Raw genomic sequence first — 11,481 nt, forward strand, 5'->3', positions numbered from 1 at the left:
TCGAGATGATGCTTGAAGCTGGCCATTGGAGATGGATGTTTTGAGAGCCTTTAGGAAGATCACATTTGCATATAGGCATATATAGTTTGTATAAACCTTGGGACTTGTACATGATCTTTGTGCTGTATATTTACAGGAGATTTTGAGGGCTGATTTGGTCAAGTCACCATGGGTTGTAATATAAGTATGGTTATACGTTTTTATCTTTTTGGGGTGTGTAAACCCAAGTCTTGTAATATACTAATTTGCTATATGTCTTGAAAGTTGTGTGAAGCTTGAGCCGGCTGATTTCGGTACTCGATAGCTTGTAATATTCTTGTTATTTCACCCTCAAGTGTGAGGTTAACATATGCATGAAGATCTAGTCGGTTAATTGCTTAAATGTTATATTATTATTTTTTTGGTGTTCGTTATGAATCTAATCCCTCTACTAGATGAAAATCAGTATGCTCTCATTAATTGGTTTAAGTGTCGCAAGTATTAATTATATTTCTTGTTTAAGTAGTGGTATTGTTTTGAAAGGATCGCTATAAAGACGATATCAAGCAAGGGATGTATGGGAATTGGGAAATCTGAAATTCAATCAACACTCAATGATCCATTTTCATTCAACATATCATCATTTATTCAAAGGTAGGCTAGCTGTAACAACTCAGAAAATGATAAGATGAACTAGAGCCATTATGTTTGGGTTAGTGTGACTTTGAGTTGGTGTTTGGGCTGTTTTTAGGACCTTCATGGGGTGAGGATGAGGTCTAGGGTGCAAGTAAGGACCTATTCTAGCAAGAAAGGGTGGTAGAGACATTAATTTTAGAGGGGCTGGTTGGCGATGGGGCTAGTTGATCACCCAAAGGGTTGGGCGACTCGCCCTTCTGCCCTTGTGATCGCCTAATGGCTGCCTCATTTGGCCATGATGTTGGACCAAAGGGTGAGCAAAAGGGTAGCTCGCCAACCAAGTTGGCGTGTCGCCCTTTGGCTCCCCGCCTTCGCCCAATGGACTGCTCATTTGGTGAGCCTACTGGAACAAAGGGCAAGCCAAGGGTGCACTTAGCGAGTCTCCTAGTGCACTTGGTGGGACCAAGTGTCCAAAAGGCGAGATCAAGAGGGCAAGGGGCAGAATTTTTTAAGTTAAAACTCTAGGGTCCTTAGTTCTTTTACTAGATTGAGTCCCTATTATTTTATTCCTTTCCCTACATGTATATAGCCCTTTTAAGACCTAAACCCTTTCATTTAAGTCCCTCCAAATATAATTAAAGGAAACCCATCTCCTCTCAAATTTTCTCTCACTAGAAACCCTCCATTAGAGAAGAAGAAGAAGGGAGCTATTGAGGCTAGGGTTTGGCAATTTCAAGGTCATTTATCCTCAAATTTCTTGTGGATTTCTTCGGATTGAGGTAGGGTGGCTCTTTATCTAGGGTTAGCTCTCACCCTAGAGTCCTATCAAAGTGTTTTTCAAAGCTTGCAAAACATCAAAATGTAGATCTTTCACTCTTCAACATGGGTTCAAACTTCAATTGTTTTAAATGGCTTTATTATGAAGTAATGTGATTCTATTGATGTTGATTGTGGTTTTATGAAGAAAACTCTCAAAGAGCCCATGTTTTCCTAAATTCTTCAATGGTGCCCTAAAAAGTGGGTTTGTGGATTGTTCAAGCAAGTGATTAAGTGATGCTTCAATTGAATTAGTTTATTGAAGTAATTTGATTATGCATGCCTAATTATGAATTATTGTTGGTATGTGGAGATATAAAGAATGTATGCATGAGCATGATATGAAGAATGAATGCATGAACATGATACGAGGTATGTGGTGTGTGATCTAAATGCAAGTAATGTAATTATACCTAGAATGCAAGTGTGCTAGTATTGAAAGGACATTCTCAATTATGCACTTATGAACAAAGATGTTTGCATATGGAAGGCTTCTTTCTTTTTAATGTATCTTGAATTGATAGACTTAGGTTTCCTTTTCTTGAAAGCATGTATGAAGTTATATGATCACGAATGTTATGATGTATTTATTTGAAAGGTTATTCTCAACTCTTCTCTAAAGCATGTTAAGGGATTCTTATATTAAAGGTTAATCTCATGTTTGAATCTATGAGTTATCCTCATGTTGGAGAGGATGGATGCCCTAACGATAGTTGAGGTGGGGTATCTAGTAGCAATCCTTGGAGATGGATGCCCATACGTTAGTTGAGGCGGGGGTATATAGCAAAAATCTCCTTCCCCAAAAGACTTATGCATGTTGATATGAGATGGTTGCCCATACGTTAGTTGAGGTGGGGTTACCTATTAACAATCTCTCTTTCTTAATGAACTAATGACATGAATTACTCTATGGGAATGAAGGATAAGCATCGAGAGGTCATTGAGTGGGATGGATGATCTAGAGATAGTTGAGGTGGGGTATCTAGTAGCAATCCCTTATGATGGATGACATACGTTAGTTAAGGCAGGGTTTCATGTAGCAAGCTCTTTGTCCCTTAACTACGTGCCCACATACGATAGCTAGTGGATCCATTAGGCTAATCACTGATCGACCTTAGACAAGTTGATCACGTTCTTATGGTGTGGGGTTACATGACATCGGATTCTATGATTTAGCTCTCATAGTCTATGTCGGTTAAATGCTTATTCCCATTATGTGAGGTACCCATTATGGTTTCTTGAGAAGTTCTATGACGCGTGGGCAGTAGTATGGGATTCTATCCATGCATTTGCATGAGTAGGCTTCAAGAGGGCTATAGTGAGAATCTCTACTTCCCATTGAAAGAATGTGTTCTAAGTGAACAAATGAAGCAAGTTGCCTTTAGGTCTTCTATGATATGATATATGTCTTACATGTCTATTTGAAATAGTGTGTGTCTTCTATGATATGATGTATGTCTCACTTGTCTTTATGAAATGGTGCATGTCTTCCATGATATGATGTATATCGTAGTTGACTAAATGATATGAATCATGATTCACTTGAGTTAGTGATATAAGTTGTTTAACATGTTATGTTGAAATGTAAGGAATCTTATCTATGGTGGCCTAGAGGAACACTTAGGTGTGGTGTGAAGAGGTAGTATGGGATGCCACTTCATATCTTACTTAAGTGTGTCTTAGGGCTATTATAGATAGGGACCCTAAGATGATTGAGATGCCTTGCTTGAAGTATATGTTCTTGTATTGTGTCTTGACATGACATTGAAGGAGCATGAGGAGAATGGTGGGTTCACCTTTGGTGGAAATGTGATGATAATGACTTGGATGTTGGTAATACTTGTATTTGATGCCTCTTATTCTTATGTTCATGAAATATCTTGAAATTGGTATCATGAATGGTTTCCAAACCAAAATGTCCGTTTTAGCATGTTTTCGCATGTCAGTCATACTTAGTACATTTGTGTGTACTAACTCCATATTTTCCTATATGTCTACAAGTGTAGGTTCCAGCAATTGACTTTCTAGTTCTAGTGAACACTTGGATTGAGACTCCCAAGTTAGAGTGGTATGTCCTCATCATTCGGGGACATGTTTTACAAGCTTTATGTTTTGTTCTACTTCTTTGTATTAGACTATTTCTAGAATTTTCAAGTGAAAAGGGCCATGACCCTACTTATGTTGGTTTTTCTAAGATTGTATTAAGATGGCCATGTGAGACAAGTAGACTTCCACTGCAATGTTTTAAATGTTTAGTATGTTTTGAATTGTATGGTTTTGAATAAAAAGTTTTAATTCCGTACAAATTCTATTATCGATGCAATGAAATGAACTATGAGGCTTGTATGAGGCTCTTCGAAGTCTTGTATGCCGTGTCGCTTTTGGGGTATAGGCTCGGGTCGTGACACTAGTTCATCATCAATCAACCCTAATATCTTTTACTTCTCAAAGGATGTTATCATCATATCTCCTTTCGGTCTCAACCGAGACAACGACAAAACAATCCAAGACCTAAATCTAAACCCCTATTTGTAGAAAATTTGTCATTCAACAAAATAAACCTAAATGATTTCCTTTCGGTCTCAAATCTCAAATGATTATTAACCTAATTCTACATTGCACTGATTCTCATCCGACCAGCCCACAAAGATTAAAAGCTAGGCTCAAGCATGAACTCCTGAGTAATAAATTCAAACACGAGATTAAACCCATTTCATTAATTCAAGAATGGAATTAAAGAATTGCAAAAGAAATAGAGCAATAAATCAAATACCCAAATAGTATTGTATATTTCTATCATAAAAGCCCCAATTCCATACACACAATTACACCCACAATTGTAGTCACACAAAGCAAGGGAATGAAGAAGGAAAAAAATATTTTACTACCAGGTATAGAATCTTCAAACCCAAAAGATAAATTAGAAGGAAACTTGCCTTCAATGTCTCATTCCAAAATTAGGAAAAATATGAAATCTATTCCAAACTAAGAAGATGAGCTTTTCTCTACGATCCTTTTTTCTCCAAATTCTTTTCTCCTCTATAAAATGACTGCTGCTGAGTGTAAAAATTGTTTTTGGGATATATTTAGTGAAATTTCCAATTTGTCCAGGTGCCACACGTTTTACCATTCATGGTCGCGACAACTAACTCACGTAATCGCAATGAGTAGTGTCGCTAGGTCACGTAATCGTGATGTCTTACCACACGACTGTGAGATCTAAATCTCTTGGCATCATGATTCTGACCTCTGCTTCACGCTGTCGCAACAAGTAGATTACTACCAGGTCCACTTTCTTCCAATTGACCTCTTCTTGCTTCAATTCAACTTTGTTTCTTCAAAACATCTTCTAAATCAACTTTCAATTTCTTTTTTCTTCCAAATATGAACAAAAACACATCAAAAACACCAATTCTAAACTAAGGCAAGCCAAAATAACTACGAAGAGATCCTCAAATGAATGTAAATCTACCACTCATCAACACGTCCAACTTAGTAACTTTGGTTGTCCTGAGCTAAAGAAAAATAAAAAAAACACAAGAGGCTCTTAATATAAAACACACCACAAATAAATTTAACCTTTTTCAATCAAGCATAGAAGAAATAACTTTGGTTGGTAATAATAAAAATTCCATATGCAGAAAAATTTCACAAAATAGCTCCCCTCATACTCATGGCACATTATCAAGAACCAAGAATCATTAAGTGACCACAACTCAAACTCAAGAAGTGACTCAACTCATTAGTTCTTTTTCATTCACACTTGAATCAATAAGGAATTTTTAATCGCCGCTTTATCAACTTACATGTCCTCACAAGGAAAGAAAGGTTCCAACAAACTCACAATGTATTTACAAGACAAGGGAAAAATATGCAAACAGTCACAGTCACAACAAAACATCTCATGAACACAAATGTAACACTGTAGGCTTTCCCATATTTTTAATAAACATTCACTTAACTTTATCCAGTTAGATATTAAAAAGAACTCTATTAAGTTTGTAATGTAGGTTTGGTGAAGGTTAGGATAACATTGAGGTACACGTGACCATACCCTTCTTGAACACTACGCGATAACTCATCATTCACCAACTTTTCGACTTTTTCTTCATTTTTCAACTCAGTGCACATTTTACACTATTTTCTTATTTTGTTTTCTTTTTTCTACTCTAGATGCCCCACATACAACCATTTTCAACTTTTGGAGGATTCAAGTCTCATTTATTCATTTTTATTCTTCTTTTATCATAACTTTTTTCCATCTTTGAGAGTTTCTCTTTATTTTTTTTATCAATCCTTCATATGGTAAGCATCCCATATATGAGTTTTCATAACACCCCCAACTTAGGCTTTTAGCGTCAACTTTCATAATTTTAAAGTTCAAGGAGGGTAGGGTTCAAAAAATGGTTACTTTTTCACAAAAGGGCAAGGAATTTAATTTGGTTGCCTATAAAAAGATAAGGTACAAAGGAGACAACTAAGGATATATTTAGTAAAAATGTAGAATTTTAAGGCCAAGTGGACTTCAAGAACATCAAAGAAAATCTAAGATCATTTCTCCGACAAACCTCAATCAAGACCAATATTTTAAGACAAATTGGGCAAGTTCTAGGTGATAAAAGTGAACACAAGACATTATTAGATAACTCATCACACATGGCATTCTAGCCAATTAAGATGGTTCAAAATGTTATTTCCCTTCCAATTTACAAATGCCATCAAACATTTAAATTGCTAACGACTCAAAAGTTACCAAAAGAGTTGTAACAAATTCATTTACAACATGCTGAACTCTCCAAAATCGAGGGGTATGTTCAATATTATTCACAAGCAAGACTATATTCCTAGTACCAACCAAGACAAAACCTTCCCAAAAAGACGATGATTTTTCCCTTAAGAAAGTCGTCCACCAATCCATCATCGGTCAACCTCAAGCATCTATTTGGGGTTGGCTACTCAAACATCATCACATGTAACACCAATTAAACACTCATAAGCAATCGATGATCTACCCTTAGGAAATTCATCACTTTATCCATCATCAGGTATCGTCAAACAAAATCTCAAATATTTAAAACAAAAATAAATAAGTTATAACTATAAGAAACAAAATATAACAAACTAATGCAACATCATATATCAAAAATCCCGATGAGGGATCCACAAAATTACCAAACGATGTATCACAATCTCAAAATAGGCCCGACAAAAAAGTCACCCTCAACTAAAAATGTAGATATATCCTCATAGCATTACAATTTAAAAAGAATATGAGGGATCCCTGAAATGATCTCACTCATAAACAGAGGTATCGAGGTCTATAACTACATCTTAAATATCATCAATGGACCCATTGAATTTCCGGAGCATGTCTATCATCTTGTTCAGAAATCATGTGTAACACCTCAGATTCGAAAAGATAGGAAAAATTCAGTTTCCAGATATTTGGTGCAAGTTCCGACGGTGCCATCCACGGCCCGTGGAACTACCCATGGACCGTAGGTCAGGTGTGTGGTTGGCCAATTAGTTTTCCAAAATGTTAAGTTTTCTATATTATTCAACGGTTCACCAGGACGGTCCGTCGTCCAATGCACGAGTCGTAGATAGGTCTCATAAGTGTAACACTCCTGAAACTAGTAGGCTCATCTAGAGCTTAACATGAGGGTTAGAGTCATAAACGTACCTCTTCATACCTTAAAATACTTGTTTTTGTGTTAGAACGTCAAGGTTCAAACCCCAAGGACCAACCATGGGTCCTTGAGGAAGGCACCAAAAATGTGTCTGGGCAGTGACCCACGAGGGGCCACTCATGCCCCGTAGGCCTCTCCATGCCTCGTGGGTGAGGGGTCGTAGGTCGAGTCTTCAGAATCAGGCTCCAGAACCCTGACCCACGTTTTGGTTAGTTAGTTGAGGGGTACTTTGGGGTTTTCCATTTTTAGTTAATGTCATTTTACACTAAATTAGACTAACTATATAATGTTTTAAGACCCCATAATTAAGTCATCTTCCTCATAATTCCAAAATCCCATATCAAAATAATCTTTTCCCCAAAACTCTCTCTCTAGAACTCCAAAGAAGAAGAAGAAGGAAGGTGAAGCTAGGGTTTGAAAGAGCAAGCTTTTCTACTCAATTTTCTTGGAATTGAAAACTATTTCATTGAAGATTCATAGCTAAGGTATGGTATTCCTTCATCCAAGGATAGCTTTCATCCATGGAGTTCTTTCAAAACCCCAATTTCAAAGATAGAAATTCCCCAAAAGTTAGGGTCTTACTCCAAGTCATGGAATCCTTTCAAAAATGATTCTATTGATTTAATTACTTTATTTTATGATTCAATTGATGATTTATTGTATTTTTTTGATGAAATCTCCCAAGAATCCATGAAATCCCCATATCCCCAATTTATGACCTTATGATGTGGGTGAATTGTAGAAAGGAGAGTATTATGAGATTATGCTTATAGTAGTAGTAGTAATTTAATCATGTTATTATCCATGTCTAATGTAGTAATTATAGATGTGTTGATTGAATGTAATATATGCTCCTTGAAGGGCAAAGTATGGGAATTATGAATGATTATGAGGTTTATGTATATGCTTTTAGAACACTTTGAGAGTAATGTGAATATGATTATGATCTAGTTGTTGTGTTGTTGGGTAATTATCCTCATGTACACACTTATGTATGAATATGATATGATGTGAAAGGTGTTCTAACAATATGATGATTCAAGGTTTGAAAGGCTATTCTTACTGTAACAACCCGGAAAACTAGTAAGACCAAGCTAGAGCCTAATGGTAACTAGTAGGTGAAACTAGAGCCTTATGTGTGAGCTTTTGAGTTTGATATTTGGTATAATGTTGTAAAATGATGTACCGAGCTTAGTTCAAGGTGTTTAGGGGTTAAACGTCAAGGTACGACCCCCTAATGACCAACCAAGGGGTCCTTGAGGAGGACCCTAAATACTAACCCCAAGGCTGCCCAATACTGCCCAAAAGTGTGACCCACGGAAGGGGATCTACACCCCGTAGGGTGGTCCACACTCCGTGGGAGTGATTCGTGAGTCAAGACCTCAAAATAGGAGCTGCAGACCAAACTCATGAAATGACCAGTACGGTCCGTGAGTCCATCCATGCCTTGTGGGTGGGGGGTTGTAGATGAGGCCTGCATGTTGTTCAAAATCTTGGCCAAAGGTAAGTTAGTTTAGGAAATTCCTTTTTAACTAGTTTTCATTAGGGGTAATTTTATATGGACTTATTACACCTATATAAACTATTTTATGTCATTAAATACCTCATTAATTCATTATAACCCAAGACCCCAAATCAAAACCCAAATACTCTCCTCACCAAAATATTCTCTATAGAAACCTCCATTGAAGAACAAAGAAAGAGATCAAGTAGAGCTTGAAGAAGGGAGATTTTCAGTAAGAATTTGGTTGGATTCTACACCTAAGGTATGGTGGTATTCATACTTGATTAAGTTCCATTCAAGAAGCCCTTTCAAAAGATGATTTCAAGTTTCAAAACCCCTCCAAATAGCTAGGGTTTCAACTCAACCACATGGATTCCTTTCAAAGTTGCTTTTAAAGGTCAAATTATGATAGTTTATTAATGTATTACTTATTTTATATGATTTCAACTTGAGTTCCTCAAGAATCCATGAGTTCTCCAATCCTAGCTATGTCCATCTTTACATTATGAATGTTGTTGCAGGTTGGTCCAATTGATTGGATGTGAGTTGATTATGATGTAATTGCATGATTTAAGTATGATTCTACATGTATCCTTGATTAACCTAAGATCATATGATGAAATTGATATGGTCTAGGGTTATGTCATGAAAGAGGCAAATTAAAGGGTTTAGATGTGACCTTCTAAGAATGATGAAGTTCTTTATGAATTGCCTTAGTAAGATGACCTAGACATGGATTGCTTTAGGGTAAAGCTTCTAGAGATGAATTGTATTGATTAGGGCTTATATGATGGATCATGGTTATGTAGTATTGAGAGTGAGTGGTATGTCTTCTATATGACCATAATTGATCAAGAATGAGGCATGGGGTTAGGTTAACTTGAGAATTAGGTATGCATGATGATCATGTGAGGCATTTCTTGAGAGTAAGGCTTGTAACATGAAGATGACTCCTAGGGATTTAACAGTAAAAGCTAAAATGAATAAAATAAGGGTGTTTAGGCTTTACGAAGGAAGCTATTATGTATATTGAGTTGTATATGGCCTTATTGTGAAAAAAATTCACCCACTTGACCTATAATATAATCACATGAGTTTATGCATGAAATGAATGTTTTACTTGAGTCAAGATTATATCTATGTTTAATGTATTTAATGCTAGATGTGTTGACTCAATATGACCCATGAATGCAAGATATGAGGTGTGTGTATGATTATGGCATTATGTGTATGTTTTATTATTACTTTGAAAGTGCAGTGTCTATGATGATAATGTTGTTGTTGTGTCATTGAAAGGACAATCACACACATACACCCCATGCATGAATATGACTATGATGTGACTAAGGTGTTGCTTGTGGTTCATGGCTCTTGAAGGGAAAAGTTATGAGGGGTTGTACATCTTTATGAGAATTGTGTAGAAGCTTATGATTCACTTAGAAAGTGAAGATCTTATGATTATTGTGGTATTGTGGTATTGTTGAAAGGTTGTTCTCCCCATACCCTTACACTTTATTATACATGAACTATTATGACTATGATGATCTTGTAGTGTTGAATGAAAGGCTATTCTCATGAACACACTATGAATATGATGTAAAAGGTTTACTCACATATTAAAGATTCTAAGGTTGAAATGTCATTCTCACCTAATGAATCTATGAGCTATGTCATGATGTTGTACTGGATTTGATGTTAAGCCACCCTTCCATAAACACGAACTTAAGTAAAGACTTAATATGAATTTTAATGGGATTTATGCTTAGTACCGAGTGGATATAAAAGTGAGATGGAAGATTTTACGCTAGATAGTCCGGTTTCCCAATGTAAGTTATCTCATGAGATGAAAACCTTTTACGTTAGTAGTATAGGTTTCTAGTAGCAATCTACTTATCCCATAACTATGTACCCACATAGGTATATAGCTAGTGGATACACCTAAAAGCTATTATATACGTTCTACCTTAGGCATGTAGGATACCTCTTTTCGGTGTGGGGGTAGAACACCGGATTCTATGTAGCTCACATGGTCTATGTCGGTTAAGGTTATTTCCCTATATAATAAGAATAGAATTATGATAAGAACATGAGTTATGTATTATGGTTCCTCAAGAGGTTCTACTTAGTATGAGTGGGGGTGTGAGACTTCATTCATGCATTGCACAAGTAGACTTTGAGAGTGGGCATGGTATGTCTCTTTTATGATATGATGATTTTGAGTTAAATGTATGGTTTATATGAATCATGAACATGAACTATACTTATGACTTCCTAATGAGCTTTACCTATTGTGAGTGGGGGTATGGGACTTCACTTATACATTGCACAAGTAGACTTATAATACGGTTATGGTGTGGTTTCCTTATTCTATGGAGATATATGAACTTATGTTATGCATGATCATGGTGGACTAGAAGTGATACTTAGTGTAGATAGGATTATGGGATCCTATCTATGCATTGCACAGGTATGGCTTAGTGTTGTTTATGTGATAGTTATATTATGATTATATGATCTTGGTATGTAATTATGTATGTGAACTATGTCTTGCGAAGATTGGAGGTTGCATTATGTTGTGTTGGAGACTATGCTTGTGATTATGATGATATCCATTATGTTATGATGAATTGTGCATGGTTTGTCTTATGAGCTACATTCTCCAACTATTCGAAGATGATGTTTAAAAGTGACATATAACATGGTTTCAAATAAAATGTCCCTTTTATGCATGTTTTAAGGATTTTTATGCATGGCTTCCATACTTGGTACATTTTGTGCTCTAACCCCATCTTTCTACATTTTCTATAAGTGTAGGATTTGGAGATATTGGATTCTACCCTCGTGGCTAGGACCATA

This window comes from Solanum tuberosum, unplaced genomic scaffold (genome assembly GCF_000226075.1).
Source record: "Solanum tuberosum cultivar DM 1-3 516 R44 unplaced genomic scaffold, SolTub_3.0 scf00015, whole genome shotgun sequence".
In the NCBI taxonomy this organism is placed as follows: domain Eukaryota; kingdom Viridiplantae; phylum Streptophyta; class Magnoliopsida; order Solanales; family Solanaceae; genus Solanum; species Solanum tuberosum.